Raw genomic sequence first — 16431 nt, forward strand, 5'->3', positions numbered from 1 at the left:
TTGTTTGGGGGAATTTGTTTGAGTTCTTTTGATTAACAAAGAGGGGTAATTATTACAGACTATATTTTTTCTTATTTAATTACATCAGTTTGGGGGGCTATTATCTGTCATTGGCTGTGAGTTCACACTGTTTAAATACAAAGGTCTGTTTTATTTGGTTAATTTCCCCTGTCATTGCCTTCAGTAATATTATATTCCCTTCACTATGTGGCTGGATGCACACTTATTTGAAGTTCTTTTGTATTTCAGCTCTTGAATGTTTAAAAGAGAAATACAGGCTGGGCACCTGAGTGGCTCAGTGGTTGAGCGTCTAGTTTTGGCTCAGGTGGTGATCTCAGGGTCCTGGGATTGAGTCCTGCATCAGGCTCCCTGTGGGGAGCCGGCTTCTCCCTCTGCCTATGTCGCTGCCTCTCTCGGTGTCTCTCATAAATAAATAAATAAAATCTTTTTAAAAAATAAAAGAGAAATACAGGCAAGATTAGGGGAAAATTTAATGCCCTTAAATCTAGGGAAATTAACTCTGAATTACTAGATAATACCAATGGCTAGATTCCTCTGGTAAGAGAATAAAATTTCAAAGTCACTGACTACAAAAATGGACACTTCAGGGGCTCTTTATACTTTCAGAAGGTGAAGTACAAAATGTAGTTTCAAATTATTTTTTCTTATTATAAGCAACATATATATTACAGAAAAGATTTTAAAATATACATACATAAAGGAGATCAACATAAATAAGACATTTATTTTTATTGAAAACATTCAACAGTTGTCTGAAAGTGTATGTTTAGACACACAATCTTATAATTCATAAATATGGTCATATTGTATTTCGTTTTTCTAGTATAGTTTTTATCTTTTTGGTTCCCTTTTCTTTCTTCATGTACCCACCAAAATAGTCCTTTTTTAAAACCTGATCTACACTGGGTTAATGTATTTTTGTCCATATTTATGTAATAATAATATGTAGCAGTTGTATATATATATTTAAAACTCACATATATTGAACATTTACTACTAATAAGGATTGGGCTAAATACTTAATGTGAATTTTTACATTTCATTCTGATGAAAATTACCTATACATTTTTTACTATATTTTTCCCCATTTAATGGATGAGGAAATTTAGTCACAAAGAAGGTGATTTGATTAAAGGTGTCTAGAATGTGGAAGAACTGGAACTGGTTCTTAGGTTCATATGTATATATTTTTAAAAGTAAAAAATATCATACACTATATATTTATTGGATAGATACTTGTTGTAATGCCACTATGTGCCAGATGCCACTCTAGGGAATTTCTTCTTCCTAACTCCCGCATCTAATACATTACCAAGCCTACTAATTTCATCTCCCAAATATCTCTTAAGTCTTCCCTTTATTTCTTTGTCCAACACCATCAATGTAACCCCTGCCTCCATTATCTGCCATTTTGGTTATGGCGATAGTCAGAATCTTTTTTTTTTTTTTTTTAATTTTTATTTATTTATGATAGTCACACACAGAGAGAGAGAGAGAGAGAGAGAGGCAGAGACACAGGTAGAGGGAGAAGCAGGCTCCATGCACTGAGAGCCTGACGTGGGATTCGATCCCGGGTCTCCAGGATCGCGCCCTGGGTCAAAGGCAGGCGCCAAACCGCTGCGCCACCCAGGGATCCCTGATAGTCAGAATCTTAATAGGCATACTGACATCCGTTTCTGGGTTCATCCAATCCATCCTCTGTTCTACAGTCAGACTGATCTCTCAGACCAAAAGTCTGATCACATCATCTCTGTGGGAAATCCTTTAATGGCTGTAGGGCAGGTATGCACATCTGAATATTTAGACTTTTACTTTCCAGCCTTAACTAATATGGATTTTTTCTCTTAGTGCTCCAGTTCCACTGAAGCTCTTCCAGTTCCTTGAATCTAATCCTGGGGCCTTGACATATGCTGAAAGGGTGCATTTCCTCTCTGTCCATTAATTACATCTCAGTCTCAGATTCCCACCCCCCCCCCCAGTCATTATATCCTCCAAAGGCAAGGAGGTTTTCCTTGCCTGGGCCATCTTCACTAGGTCAAGCTCCTCATTATAGGCTTCATCAAACCTAATTTTCCTTTGTAGTATTGACCAGAATTCAGTTTTGTGTGTGATCACTTGATCAATATCTGTTTCCTTGAATAGGTTGTGAGAGACATGAAGGAACTCTCATATCTGGTTTTGCTTTCTATTGATTGTAATTCTAGAACCAGTACTACAATACTACTTGTTGAATCAACGAATAGTAAACATAGACACGATATCTGTTCTCAAGAACTTTATAATACAGGATGTAGACAGGTAACAGAAATTATTATATTTTGGGTTAGGTATTATGATAGAATTTCTAGATGCTGTAGGAGCAAAGGGGTCCCCAAACTGGACTTGTAGGCATGAGAATATCTGAAAGAAGCAGTATCTAATCTTAGAAATGAAGTGTGAGCAGGAGTTAGCCAGGTGCACTTAGCAAGTATAGGAAAGTGATCTTGGAAAAAAAGGAGAATGTTATAGGCAAAATTCAAACAAGTAAGTAGGTATCATACTAACATGGAACCCAGAAACCATAATAAGTTTTTTTTTTTTAGCTTATTCTGAAGGCAATGGGATGGCACTGAAAAGGTTTTCAGTAGGGATATAACATACATTTTAGAAATGCCATGGTTGTTGTAATATAGGGAGCAGAAAGGGATGTGACATGACTGTAGCAGGAAAACTTGTTGAGACAGTTTCAGGAATCCTAGCAAGAGATGATGGTGGCCTGAAATAGAGTACTGTCAGTGGGGATAGAGAGATGCTGATGGATCTAAGAAATAAGGAGTAGGTGGATTCTGTATGTTACAATGATTGAATGAATATTGAAAGTGAGAAGAGGGAGGATCTAAGAATTCTGCCTAAGTCTCTTACTTGGATGGTGATGAGGCTGTCCCCTGGGAAAGGAAACAAAGAGGATCACGCTGAGTGTGGTGAGGTGGGACGTTATGGCTTCAGTCTGGAAAATGTTGAGAAATGGTGCTCATCAGACAACCTCATGGAGATGTGTAGGATATAAGATGTGTAGGCAGTTGGATATAAGAGATTGGAGCTGAAATGAGGGATCTGGGCAGAAACTGTAGACTCTATGTCTCACAACACAGAGATAGTAATTGAAGTTATGGTGGATGATAATGCCTGTGGGTAATGTGTAGAGTAGGAAGAGAAGAGTGGTTGGATGAACACCCTCAGAAATAAGTAGATGTAAGGGATGTCAAAGGAAGGGGATTCCACAGTAGGGAATCAAGAAAGAAGGAAGCAGGATGTCTGGGTGGCTCAGTCAGTTAAGCATCCAACCCTTGATCTCAGTTCAGATCTTGATCTCAGGGTCATGGGTTCAAGGCCTGTGTTGGGCTTTATGCTGGGCATGGAGCCTGCTTTAAAAAAAAAAAAAAAAAAAAAAAGCTGGGATCCCTGGGTGGCGCAGCGGTTTGGCGCCTGCCTTTGGCCTAGGGCGCGATCCTGGAGACCCAGGATCGAGTCCCACATCGGGCTCCCGGTACATGGAGCCTGCTTCTCCCTCTGCCTGTGTCTCTGCCTCTCTCTCTCTCTGTGACTATCATAAATAAATAAAAATTAAAAAAAAAATAAATAAAAATAAAAAAAAAAAGCAGAAGCAAAACCATGATAAAATAGTTTGACAGCACCTGGAAAAAAGTGTGCGCACAAAGGAGCTATCCCAATTATCATGTACTGCTTAAAGGTTGAAGTAATAAATAAAAAGTTCTAGTGATAAGGAAGTAATGATTTTGATGACATTTTTGTTTCTTTGGGTTTTTGTTGTTGTTGTTGTTGTTTGTCTTTTTTAGTGGAGGAGAAGGGAGGAGCTACCTCTTAGTGCGAGGGGGAGTACATGGTAGATGAAATTCAGGAAACAGGAGAGAACTGACTCCATTAAAAAGTTTTTCTATAAACAAGATGCAGAGTAACATGAGATCATTATTTTCTTAAGCACAAAGATGGGAGTGTCTTTAAATGCTATTGGGAAGAAGGGGAGAAAGAGAGATTGGAGGAGACAGAGAGAGAGAGAGTGAGCAAGAAGATAAAGAAATCTGAAGGGGTAATCAAAAGAACAAGGGACAGGAGAATACAGTGGACAATAACATTGTACACACACATGGGAATTTCGTCTTAAAACATGAATGAAAATCTCTTTCAACATAACCACATGGAAGAAGAACAGGGTGGAACCACATGCAGGTGAGTATCTGTGTTTGGTGACAAAATTTTGAAAAATGTTTTTTTCATTTGCTCCATGAAGTAGGAGGTAAATTCATCTTGCTGAAATGAAGAGAGAAGTGGTGAGTTTGGGAGTTTGGGGTGGTGTAAGTAGTTTGAAAAAGCTACTAAGGAGAAAAGAAAAAGAGTGATAACTTGGAAATATCTTCTAATTCATTTTTCATGACTGCAAAGTATTCTATTTTGTGGCTGTATAATAATTATTTAAGCAACACTTTGTTATTGGTTAATTTAATTAGTTTGAGCTTGCTGAGACATTATTAGTCATTGTGATGGCTAGTATTGATGAATTTATTCAAAAATACTTATTAAGTGTCTTCTATGTGCAACATGAAGTATACACATAAGCACAAAATTATTAAATAATAAGCTTCTAATTTAACAGAGGAAATGACACCACTGGCTTTAAATAAAGGCATAACATGATAAGTTCCAAAAGCAAACACTGAAACAACAGTGCTATAGGAACATAGGGGAAGAAAAGAGTGATTCAGGTTCTGGAGGCCCCTCCAAAGGTTTCATGGACAAGATATTGGCTGGGAAAGACACCAAAGAATGGGCATAAAATTAAAGGGAAAAGTTTGAGCAATGGCATTCATGTAGAACAATCAGCCTGAGTCAGTACATTTTAACAGATAAATATAGAATTCATTTGATAATGGTAAATAACTGGGGTTGTTTGACGTACAGGAGACAGGAAAAGTAAAGCGGATGGTGCTGGGAAGATGGGTTGTTGCTGCTTCATGGAGAAGTGAGTCAGTCAGATTTTTATTCTCTAGGTAACGATGTGCCATGTTTCTAGCCTTCAGGAAACAGACCTTTGTTGTGAGGGAAGAGATATACCAGCTGTTCAATTACAAGGCAAGGCAAGAGATGTCAGTCTGTAGCTAAGTAGCAGCATTTAGCTTTGACCCATCCCTGTTGCACATGAATTCTTGTTGAATGAATAAAAGTGAGAGAGAGAACAGTAAGTGCTTTGGAAATTTGGAAGAGGAAAGGCTTGGCCACAGTAACCTCACTCTACCAAGTCTTTAAGGGTATACCTTGACATAGCAAACCCTTCCTCTCTTTTTTCTTTCCCTAAAATGCAAATTGGCCACTGAAATTTGCTTTCCTCAGTTTTGGAGACTTCAAGGTTATGAAGGTTATACTTACTACTCCTGATAGACATATGTACTGACAAAAGATGTGGCTTGGGGAGGGGGGGAAGCTGTTATCAGGAACCTTGATTATAGACTCTAAGGATCTTTTCATAGATTAAATTGTAGGAGAAAAGTTATTGCTCTACTTGTCCAAACACCTTCTTCCTGAGAGGTTGATAAGAAGTGATAAATATTGGGTCAGTATAAAAAGAACAGGCATATGGTAGTGGTAAGTATTTACTATGGTTAGGACTTGATTTAGGCAATCTTTTTACTGGCATTCACCAGAAAGCTCTGAGTGGAACTTGGCCTGTGTAGAAGTGCCTCCTCTCTCACCTATGTTCAGCATTTCCAATCAGGCTTTACATATTTCCCTGGAATAAGTGGTTGAATGCAACATCTGCTACTTTGGCCAAAAGAATTACTTTGGAGTCAGCATCCTCCACTCATGCTCTAAGCACCTCTTAGCATTCTAATGCAGTTTCTTGGAGGGTGAATGGAAGTTCCTATTGGATTATGCATTTGCAACAATGAGTTAACAAGTAGTGTAGGGCATTGGGTGTGTTTAGGATTAGCTTATTTTACAGTGAAGTAACTAACACCTCGATGTTCCATTCAGTTTGACTTTTATTTCCATTAAGTCAGATTGCAGGATGAGGTTTGGGAGTCCTTTTTTCCTTTGTATTGAATAGCCTGATAAGATACCATCTACCCTTTTGGTGAACAAAAGGGAAAGCAGACTAAAGGTGGTCAGGGAACAGGTAGCAATTTGAAGGACTAAAAATTATGTCATACTTCAGTGAAGCTTTCACTGCTTTGGCCTTAAAACGTCCTATCGCATCAGACCTTCCATTCCTCTGTTATGGCCAAATATAGGCCCATAGTTAGACTGAATCAACTCCCAAAGAAGACAGATTTTGTCTCTCTCACTTGTTCATATAGCTCCCCAACCCCAAGATGAGTAGAGTTGACCCTGAAACATTTGTTCCCATGGAAACCCAACAGGGACCTGGAAGGAGAATCCAAAATTATGCCTCTTTCAGAGGGCAAAATCCATTAAGCTTGGATATGTGGCCATGGGTTCCTTCACGTGGTTATTTTAAAGTAATGAACCTAATCTTTTCCGGGGTCTGATTTATGCTTTTAAAAGGTAATAAGAACACCTTCTGAATAAAAAGGTTATCCTTAGCCTATATTCATCAGCAAGGTAGACTTTAAGATCACACACTGGGTTATGAAGCCCTGTCATTCTGTTATCATTTGAAAACTGACATCGGCTTAAAGCTTTGGCTTGAGAGGATACGTGCAGAGACACTGCAAAGAGCTCCAGAGGCTTATTAGTTCTCTGCCTGACTTTTTTCCCTTCCTGAGATACTTCTCTATCCCTGATCGTGTTCTTGGAGCCAAATCATGTTCGATGTAGAATAGTGTGGGGTGGGTGTCACATAAGAAAAACATTGTAAAGGCAAGAAGGTGACTGTCATTCTTTGAAAGTCTACTATTTCCCAGGTCCTCTGATGAGGAGATTTTGTATGTATACACATAATATTATAAATAAATATATAAAATATATACAATAAAGAATATATAGTTGTATGTATCAATTATATATATCTTATTGTATATTATATATATGTAGTATATATTGCATATATTAGATATGCCACATAAATATATTGCATAATATATTGCATATATAAATATTACAAATATTAATTGAATCATGACATCAACATTTTGAAAGAGATATTATCTCCAGGCAGAGATAACTTCTATGAATATTTTTGATGCATATACTTGTATTTTGTATTCATCTATTTTTATGCGTGTATGTATATGTACAGCTACACATACATTTGCCATACAAAGTTAACAAGAATTCAATTATATTAGGACATATTTCTACCTTTTAAAAAATGGCAACCTAGTATTTTATCATACTGATAGACAAAATTTATTTGCCAATATTTTAGTTTTAGTCATTTTGGTCAGAAGATATTCTATCATATATGCTATCACTGATTTATTTAGGTACATCTTTTTTGATTTTTAATGATGTCTTTTTTATGATATATAATATGGTGATGAACATTTTTGTATATATTTGATAATTTCCTTAGAACAAAGTACTAAAAGTGGAATTATTGAATTAAAAGACATGACTATTTCTTAATGGTCCTAAATATATGTTGTCAAATTGGCCTTACCCTAAAGTGTAGTGATTACATTTGCCCTAGAAGTATATAAAATTGCCCTCCCTCATTCTTGCTAAACTAGACACTTTCATTCTTGATCTTTATGAACCAGAAAGGCAAAAGGTAGTATCTCATTTTAATTTGCATTTCTGATTATCTGATTAGAGTTTTAAGGATCTTAATATTTTATCGTGAGCAGAAATTTAATGGTCAAGGAAAACAGATGTTAATTTCTACTAAAAGAAGAGAAGCTAGGAATGCTTGTGTTAGTACCCAGGATACATTTGAAACAATTTGACAAGTGAATTGATTAGAACTGTATTTTGGCTGTTCGTAGTATTTAGGGAATCTTTTTTTTTTTTTTTTCCATCTAATCATGCTGTGTATAATTACATGAAGACACAGCAGGAGATAAACTTTTTAGAAAAAAAACAACAACAACAACAACAACAACAACCCACAAACAAAACTCTGAAGCCAAGTAGGAAAAGCATTCCTCAGAATGCATGTCACTTTAATGTCATGTGGTAATTATTTTTACAAGCATTTAACACACAGTTTGAACCTTGGTTCATACAAGCCACCATTTTTTTCCACATATGACAGGATTGTATATTCAAAAATATGGTTAGGGGAGAATATCTGTTAAAACTTGTTGCATAAAAATTTAAATTTTTTTGAATGATTGACAGATCCAATAAATTCTCTTTTCAGTTGACAATTGTCTGTTTGCTTCTACATCTTTTACAATGTGAGGAACATGTAAAAAAACTTGAGCAATGATGTACAAGGGGGAAAATACTTCCCTACCTGAAAGGAAACTTGAATTTTAACCCAGGATTCATTTAATAAAAAGCTGCATAATTGAACCAGGCAGTTTCACTTCTTTGGTCTTCAGTTCCATTATCTGCAAAATGAAAAAGATGAACCGGACAATTTCATAGGACTTTCCTAAACCCAATACTTAGCTTTACTTTTGTTTTTTTAAAGTGAGAGGCTTTCATATGATTAGTTTTTGCATAAGTAACCATATTAACTATAAATTTGATATTTGTCATGGGATACCTATAAATAACAAGAGGTATTTGACAGAGAGACTATATCTTGGGCTGTCTATTGTTCTAACTTTTTAATTCAAAAGAGAGGAGGGAAAGTGTCCTGATTTTGTATGTCGGCTCTTTGATAAGATAGAAGTATATAATTAATATATCATGTGTCTAGTTGTATATTAGAAATAGATTCTATTTTTCTATCTCCAATATCTTTTTGCTAATCAGCAAGCAGAATGGACTGTGATAGTTACTATTTTTCTCTGCTCAGCATGTTTCATAGCCCCTTTTCTGGTTTCTGGGGGAAATCCTTCACCACTTCTTGTAGGTCTGGTGGGATGTCAATCATAATATCTGCTCCTTCTTCCTGCACCCCACTCATATCCAAAGCAGGTGACTGAGGGTGGGCCAGTTAGAGTCCACTTGGGCTTTTCTATTGGTGCTGTAAGGAAAGACTCACTCTTCTCTCTGGATCTCAAGTTGAAACTTGTTGGGCTCGTGTAGCCATCATTTTCAACATGTGGAAATAGTCTGTGTGCAAGAAAAGGGAATCAGGCCAACCTAGAAAGAGAATTAAACATTAGTAGACATGAGTGATAGGTGACAGAGCTCTGATGATAACAGATTTCTCTGAAACCTGCAATATCTACATGATTCAGTTGATTCCTTTTTTAAAAATTGAGCGAGTTTGAGTTGTTTCCCATTGTTAGCAATTGAAAGAATTCTGATAAAGCAAGTAGCAGGGAAATTAAAAACAAAAACAAAAAACTGCAAATACTTCTTTTCAAAAGGCCACTTAAGGCATACATGCATCCTAGTAAATACTTTGTGGAAAATAATTTTAACAATAATGGTTTAGTTGAAGGGCTCTGGATTTTTAGTTTGGTTGGCTTCTAGGAATGCTTGTCAAATTTGTACTTTCTGTATCAAAAGCACCAGCAAAATGTCCAACATTATTATATAGCTTCAGAGTATTAAAAGCTCATGGAAATGTTATTCCATCTTTCTACCAAATTTTGGCATGCACACATTTGAAATAACAGTGTATTGATATGAATCCCGGTCAGAATGTTAAGAGAGCTGGGTTAAAGTCCTGGGTTTACATTTAAAGATGTGTGGCCCTGGGTAGTTCACTTTTCCTCTTTGGGTCTCAGTGTCCTCTTCTGCACGATAGATGTTTGAGATACATTTCTCTTCAGGTCATTTCAATTCAGAAGTTCTCTGTTCTCCTTTCATCTCCTCCTCTTTATCCTTGTTAGCATGCTATGTCCATCTGATGTCTCAGGTCATGAGAAGTATCGCTGAGCTGGGGAATGTATAGGGGAGGGTGGTCATACAGTCATGGGAACAAAAGCTCCTCAAATTGGAAAATAGTTTAAGAAGGAACAGATCAACATGGTTGAACATATTTAGCTGCCCACCATACCATTTTCTTTTTGCTTCTAGGCACATATCTAGCTTATACTCCGGGCTTCCCCCACAAAAGTATGGCCCTATGAATGAGTACTTGCCAGTGACATGTGAGAACATATTATGTACATCATCTGTGGGCCTGGCCCAGAAACCTTCTCCTCAGTTCACCATGTTCATTCTTTTTCTGCACCTACTGGTTGGATACTGAGGATCCAGTAAGGAATTCCAAAGGCCATTGGGAGAGATGAAAAGAGCCTGGGCCCTGGAATGGCTGTGTGGAGCGGAGTCCATTACCACCAGCGTGTCAGAGAATGACATGGGAAGAAATAAACTTTTATTATCTTAAGCCACTGAGATTTTGTGGTCAATGTTACAATAATTGGTCTGTCCTAAATAATACAGATAATGATTATAAAACTATGAGGGTGTGAACATGATGAGTGCAGACATGCTCACTAAATCTCAGAATCAAGGATACAAAGTTGAGAATTGAATTAGATCATTTAGTTTAAATAAAAAAACAATATAGCAAGATTTCATTATCACTAGGGCTTAGCTTTCTGGTAAGTAGAATGTTTTGGTTAATTTAAGGCCAACAAGAAAAGCTTTTCAGCCTGTGTGGGTGAAAATCTATTTAAATAACTTAGACCCATCTATCTTAGTAATAATAATATACCTAATACTGTTTAATGTTTCTAGCTGGAGACCCGTATAATGCCTCTAGATCATGATTTTAACTATCATCTTCTCTTATTTCTGTCCATGACTCAGTTTGTTCCTTGTATGTTGGACAACTCCTAATTTATTTTTCCAATCTTGACCACCACTTCTTTGAGCTCTACACCTTTCCTTTTTTTTTTTTTTTTTTTTTAAGATTTTATTTCTTTATTCATGAGAGACACAGAGAGAGAGGCAGAGACATAGGCAGAGGGAGAATCAGGCTCCATGCAGGGACCCGGATGTGGGACTCGATCCCGGGACTCCAGGATCATACCCTGGGCGGAAGGCAGGGGTTAAACTGCTGAGCCACCCGGGCTGCCCAAGCTCTACACCTTTTCGTGGAATTTCCACATAGACTGCTGTTAACTCAGACTCAACTTAGATGCTATGATGGCTAATTTTATCTGTCAATTTGACTGGGCCATTGGGTGTCCAGATATTTGGCCAGACATAATTCTGAGTATTTCTGTGAGGGTGTTTTTGGGTGGGATTAACATTTAAATTGGTAGATTGAGTAAAGCAGATTACTCTCCCTAATATGGGTGGGCCTATCTAATCAGCTGAAAACCTAACTAGAACAAAAAGGCAAAGAGCCTCCCCCTGAACAGGGATAATTCCTTCTGCTTTACTGACTTCAAATTGGCAAATCCATTTTTCCTCTCATCTGACTCAAGCTGACACATTGGCTCTTTCTGGGTCTTGAGCCTACCAGTCTTTAGACTGAAACTACACCCTGGGCTTTCCTGAGTCTCCAACTTGTCAACTCACCCAGCAGATCTTGGGACTTTGTATGGATAATCACATGAACCAATTCCTTATGATCTCTCTCTCTCTCTCTCTCTCTCTCTTTTTTTCTCTTACGTTCTTTCTCTACACAAATGTGCACACTATTGGTTCTGTTTCTCTGGAGAACTGTGACTAATGTAGATGCTTTTCCTTGTAAATCTTTTCTCTTGACTTCTTTATTTTCATTTAGTGGCATGACTGTAGTCCCAGGTTTTCTTCTCTTTAAATGATGTGCTGGTCTTTTGCCTTTTAACTCTCAGATTCATCCCCTAATCTCTTCTTCTGCTTTGACTTGCAAGGAACTTTATTCTCCAAGATACCTTGCTAGTTGCCTCTGTCTAGATAGAGGAGATTGGTGGAAGGAGAGGTCATGGCATTTTCTTTTTCTTTCTTTCTTTCTTTCTTTCTTTCTTTCTTTCTTTCTTTCTTTCTTTCTTTCTTTCTTTCTTTTCTTTCGGAAGCATCTTCTCCAGCACCAGTTAGAACTGCCCCATGGCTCCATGTTATGGTAAACAATTTTTACATCCTGACAGGCTCTCTTTGTTTCCAGCTTCTAAGGGATAGTTCCAGATCCTAGACTCCAGTCATACGCTTCTTTGCATTGTTGCACCTTGAAGGTAGTTGCACCTTGCAGCTTCTTGGCATTAATTCCTGATTTGTCTCACTGTTCCATTTTATTTCTGAGCTTTTCTATTGTCTCTGTATCCAATTCTTTGTTTTAAATTCCCTCTGTTTAAAGTACTTAGAGTGATTTCTGTTTTTCTGAATGAACTCTGATTGATACAATTAAATTATACTGTTTCTACTTCCACTACCAAGCATTTGGATAGAAACATCAACTCTGTTAAGAATTGGCCCCTTTTCTGGCTTCATGAAAAAATTCCCTTTCCACAATTGTAATTTTTGTAACCAAATCTTTTACAGTTTGTTTTTATGTGGAGCATAAAATCTGGTCTCCTCAGCTTAGAGTTTGAGAAATTCCAGAATGCAGATAGAATCAATCTGTCAAACTTCTTCCTGATAGGGGCCATACTTGTGATCTCTTGACTGTTTTTTCCAGTTCTCTGTGCGGACTCCTTTACTATTTGTACTTTGTTCATGCTCTCTATCTGCATGGATGGACCCATCTTCTCTTTCTACCTTCTGAATGTCCCTGATTTGTCAAGACTCAGTTTAAACCCCACATTTCCTATAAAGCCACTTCCAACCATTTGCATCCATACTGATTCCAATTTTCCTAATGTATATGTGCACATCCCATTTCTGTTTATTCTTTAAATGCCTCACATATGCAGATGAGGAAAGATAATAAAATAATAAAACTTGCTTTTCTACTCATATCTATCCCAGGATTATTGGAGGAATTACAAGACATGACATTGATCCTGGAATAACTAAGAGATAAATGTTAGTTCTATACTGCCTTTCAAGATTTTCCTGTTAAATGAGCTATTCTTGTTTAGTGTTTGCTTATAAATGTAAAAGATCTAATATGAAATATTTGTTGTCCATAGGATATATCCTGAAAAACTTTGTTCTAAAAGATTCCATTAATATAAGCTTTTCTTTTGTTCTCATTTTCTTACAACTGTAGTAAGACAGATGAGAATATATCCATTTGTTTATTCAAAATTTATTTATTTATTTCATATCATGTGATAATTACTTTACCAGCCCTGAGGATAAAATAAGGATCCAGGTAGACCCTGCACCTACCTTCATGGAGTTTGAACTATAGTTCAAGTTTCCTCACACTATAGTGTGAGGAAAAGAAAAAAGAAAAAAACCTATACAAATAAAGATATTGATGAGGGAAGAAAAAGTATTCCTTCCACCCTTCTAGCTCCTAAGGCCAGTCTAAGAATTAAATTGTCATAAGACAGAGTAACAGGAGAGTAAAAAAATAATTTTAATTATGTATATACACACACAGGAGTTTTGCAAAAATATGAGACTTAAGAAGCTGGCTAGATGATTGAGACTTGTATATTATCCTGGGTTACAGAAAGAAATAGAAGTTTGGTGCTTGGTTGGGTAAATTAGGGGAGGGGAAGGGAGGAACTATATGGCAAAAAAAAAAAAAAAAAGTTCACCTTGTTATGAAGATAAGAGTCTCATGTTAAAAAAAAAAAAAGTGTCTCTGGGAGTAAATCTCTTCCTAGTACAAATATCTTTATTTGTGAAAATTTCCTTTAAATATGTAAATCTTCTCTACAAAAGGGGAAATATATGTTTCATTTTAGGCAAGTAAACTTTTACTTTTACTTTTTTTTTTTTTTACCTAAACTTACTTTAGGTAAAGAACTTTTCCTGTATTTGCTGGTTCTGATTACGCTTAGCTCAAAATAACCCATACACCAAAGTGGCATACTTTAGGGTGGTATGTTCTGAACCCTATCAATACAAACGATCAGAAGTGCTGTGAAGAAGACAAAGGACTGAGCGAAGGGAGAAGGTCTACTGCAAATGGAGTGATCAGAAGAGTCTTGTCAGCGGTGGTAATGCTTGTGATGAGACCAGAGTCTGTCTTCTTGTTAGCGAGGGGCTGAAAGGCTGAGCGGTGGTGGGGTTGAAACACAGCCAGAGGAAAAAGGATGTTCAAAGTCCCCGATGCAGACAGGAGCTGCATCTATTTAGGGAGTAGAGAAAAACCCAATGTGGTCAGAGCATAATGAGCATGGGGGAGTGTGGGACACCAGGATGTTGAAAGGACCAGTACGGGTTGTTAAGCTGAAGCTTCCAATAAACTGTACTCCATTTAGATAAGGTTATCTGAAAGAACTCTATCTCATACTTCTCAGTTTCATGCAATTTACCCTCAAAACTGAATACTTAGGCTTGAGGAGAGTTTGGATCACTGATCTGCAATGCTTTCAGAATTTAAAGATTCTTGGAAATGGGTGAGACAAAGAGATTCAATGAAGTTGGCCGTTGAGCCTTTTAATTAACCAATTAACCAATCAATTGATCAATCTTCCTTCACTTATTTGTTATTTACATAACATGGGCCAACATTGTCATTCACCAAATACCTTTAAATATTCTTCCAGAGGCAGGATTCTTGGTTGGATGGACTGTGACAGTGTTTTATTTATTTATTTATTTTAATTTTACTTATCTCTATTGTAAGGAAATGCTACACAAAGCAATGGACTGTTGTCTATTTTGGGGAACAGTGACTGGAATTTTGTACCTAGATATTTGGCATTATGTATATTCTACAGGCATCACAAGTTTAAGCAATGCAGAACCCCTTCTTTTATCCATCATTGCAGCTCAGAAGCCCGTTGTGCCTTTGTGAGTCTTCCTGAAGAGAGCTCCCAGAGTCTGTGAAACTTCAATGACTCTTTTGTCTTCCCTCTGCAGAAATGGGCTAAATGTTCTTTTGAATGGCAGGGATTATTTATGACAAAGGTTCTCTCAATGTCAATTTGTCCACAGAGGGAAGTACAGCTCCAAGGGCATGTTCTTCTCTGGATGCCAGACCCAACTCCCATTAACAGTAACGAGCATTACGTGTGTGACTGTTGCCTTTTCTGGGCCATTGCAGCATGGAGAGAAGCTTTTGTCATCCATCACATCACCATCAAGCCTTGCTCACTCTCTTCCCTCTTCTCTAAATAGCTTTTCAAACACGGAAGTGGAAACATTCCATTGTTTATCTCTGACCAAAATGTTCTTTTCAATAACAGTAATGAGGTCTTCTGAAAGCAAAAGGGAAAATTTGCTCTCCCTGGACACTGGGCAGTGATAAAAGGATTGACCTCATGGGGAAGGTCAAGTCTTGACTATTTGAGGGGTTGAATGTGATTTTTAAGGGCAGAGGGACCCTGACTTCTTTCAACCCAGCAAAGGACTTAACATCCTGCTAGGCAAGCAGTAGATACTCCATAGTTCTAGATAGCCAGGTCCTTGCAAGCTCTTCGGATTCATTGTCAGAGACTGTCCTCAGACCTATTGGCTTGATATGTCTAGTGGATATTCTCGTTCTTTTGGTCTGCCCAGCTTCAGAAATCCACCCTATGTGTGGTTTCCCCACTAGTAAGCCTCAGAAGGATAGTAGATAATCATTTCCCCAGCCTTTTCTGCAGCTAAGAGATGAGTGGGTATAAAAGTCTTCTCTGATCGTATGCATTCTCTGCAGACCTGCAATAAAAGTTAGTGACTTGAAAAAAATGGGGATCATGAGGAAGCTGTTTTTCAGGAACAGTGGTAGAAGCAAGACTATCTCTGAACAGCAGAGGTAGTGGAACTACTGGGGGGTTCCAGTGTCAAGGATCAGTGATGTTGGCTGTGCAGAATTTAGAAGCAGTGATAGTAATTCTCTGTCTAAACTGTTCTGTGCCATAATTATGGGCATTGTTCTCCTGATTTCTAGACTCAAGCCTGGTATTCTATGGTTTTGACATCTTTTCATAATAAATTTCTGTTAAAGAAAAAATAGTCAAAGGTCAAGGAAGGGGGCTTTGGTGACCACTGTGATGGAATTTTGCAGTGGGAAAGAGAGATTGGGCTTCACTCTAAAAACAGCATGGGCAGATGGGGCTTGATAACTTATGGGGGGTGGGGGGGGGTCAGTGGATGAAGAATTACTAAACTGAAACATCAGGGAAAAAAGGATTCTGGGTTAATCCCACCTGACAGGAATCTTCCTGAAGACAGGCTGGAGTGATCAGCCATCATTTAGGGAATGGTGGAGGGTGAGGAACCCAGTCCGAAGACAAGGGTGATCAGATCATTGAGGGAGGGGCTCCTTATTTATCCTCAGAACCCTAGTGGTTCTGCTTCTCGGGCTGTGCCCTAATACAACCAGTAACATTTTAGATAAAAGTATTTTTA

At 37.6% G+C, this 16431-nt stretch overlaps 1 long non-coding RNA gene across 1 annotated transcript in view; it reads right to left on the reverse strand.

Annotated features, from left to right (window-relative positions):
• LOC144283249 (uncharacterized) overlaps positions 1–16431 on the reverse strand; it is a 62880-nt gene that overhangs the window by 817 nt on the left and 45632 nt on the right. The window contains exons 3-4 of the long non-coding RNA XR_013351680.1: positions 9134–9234; positions 8435–8531 (exon numbers count right to left, since the gene is read on the reverse strand). This is a non-coding gene — a long non-coding RNA (uncharacterized LOC144283249). The remainder of the gene's footprint in view (positions 1–8434; positions 8532–9133; positions 9235–16431) is intronic.

Source organism: Canis aureus, chromosome 14 (assembly GCF_053574225.1).
Source record: "Canis aureus isolate CA01 chromosome 14, VMU_Caureus_v.1.0, whole genome shotgun sequence".
Classification (NCBI taxonomy): Eukaryota; Metazoa; Chordata; class Mammalia; order Carnivora; family Canidae; genus Canis; species Canis aureus.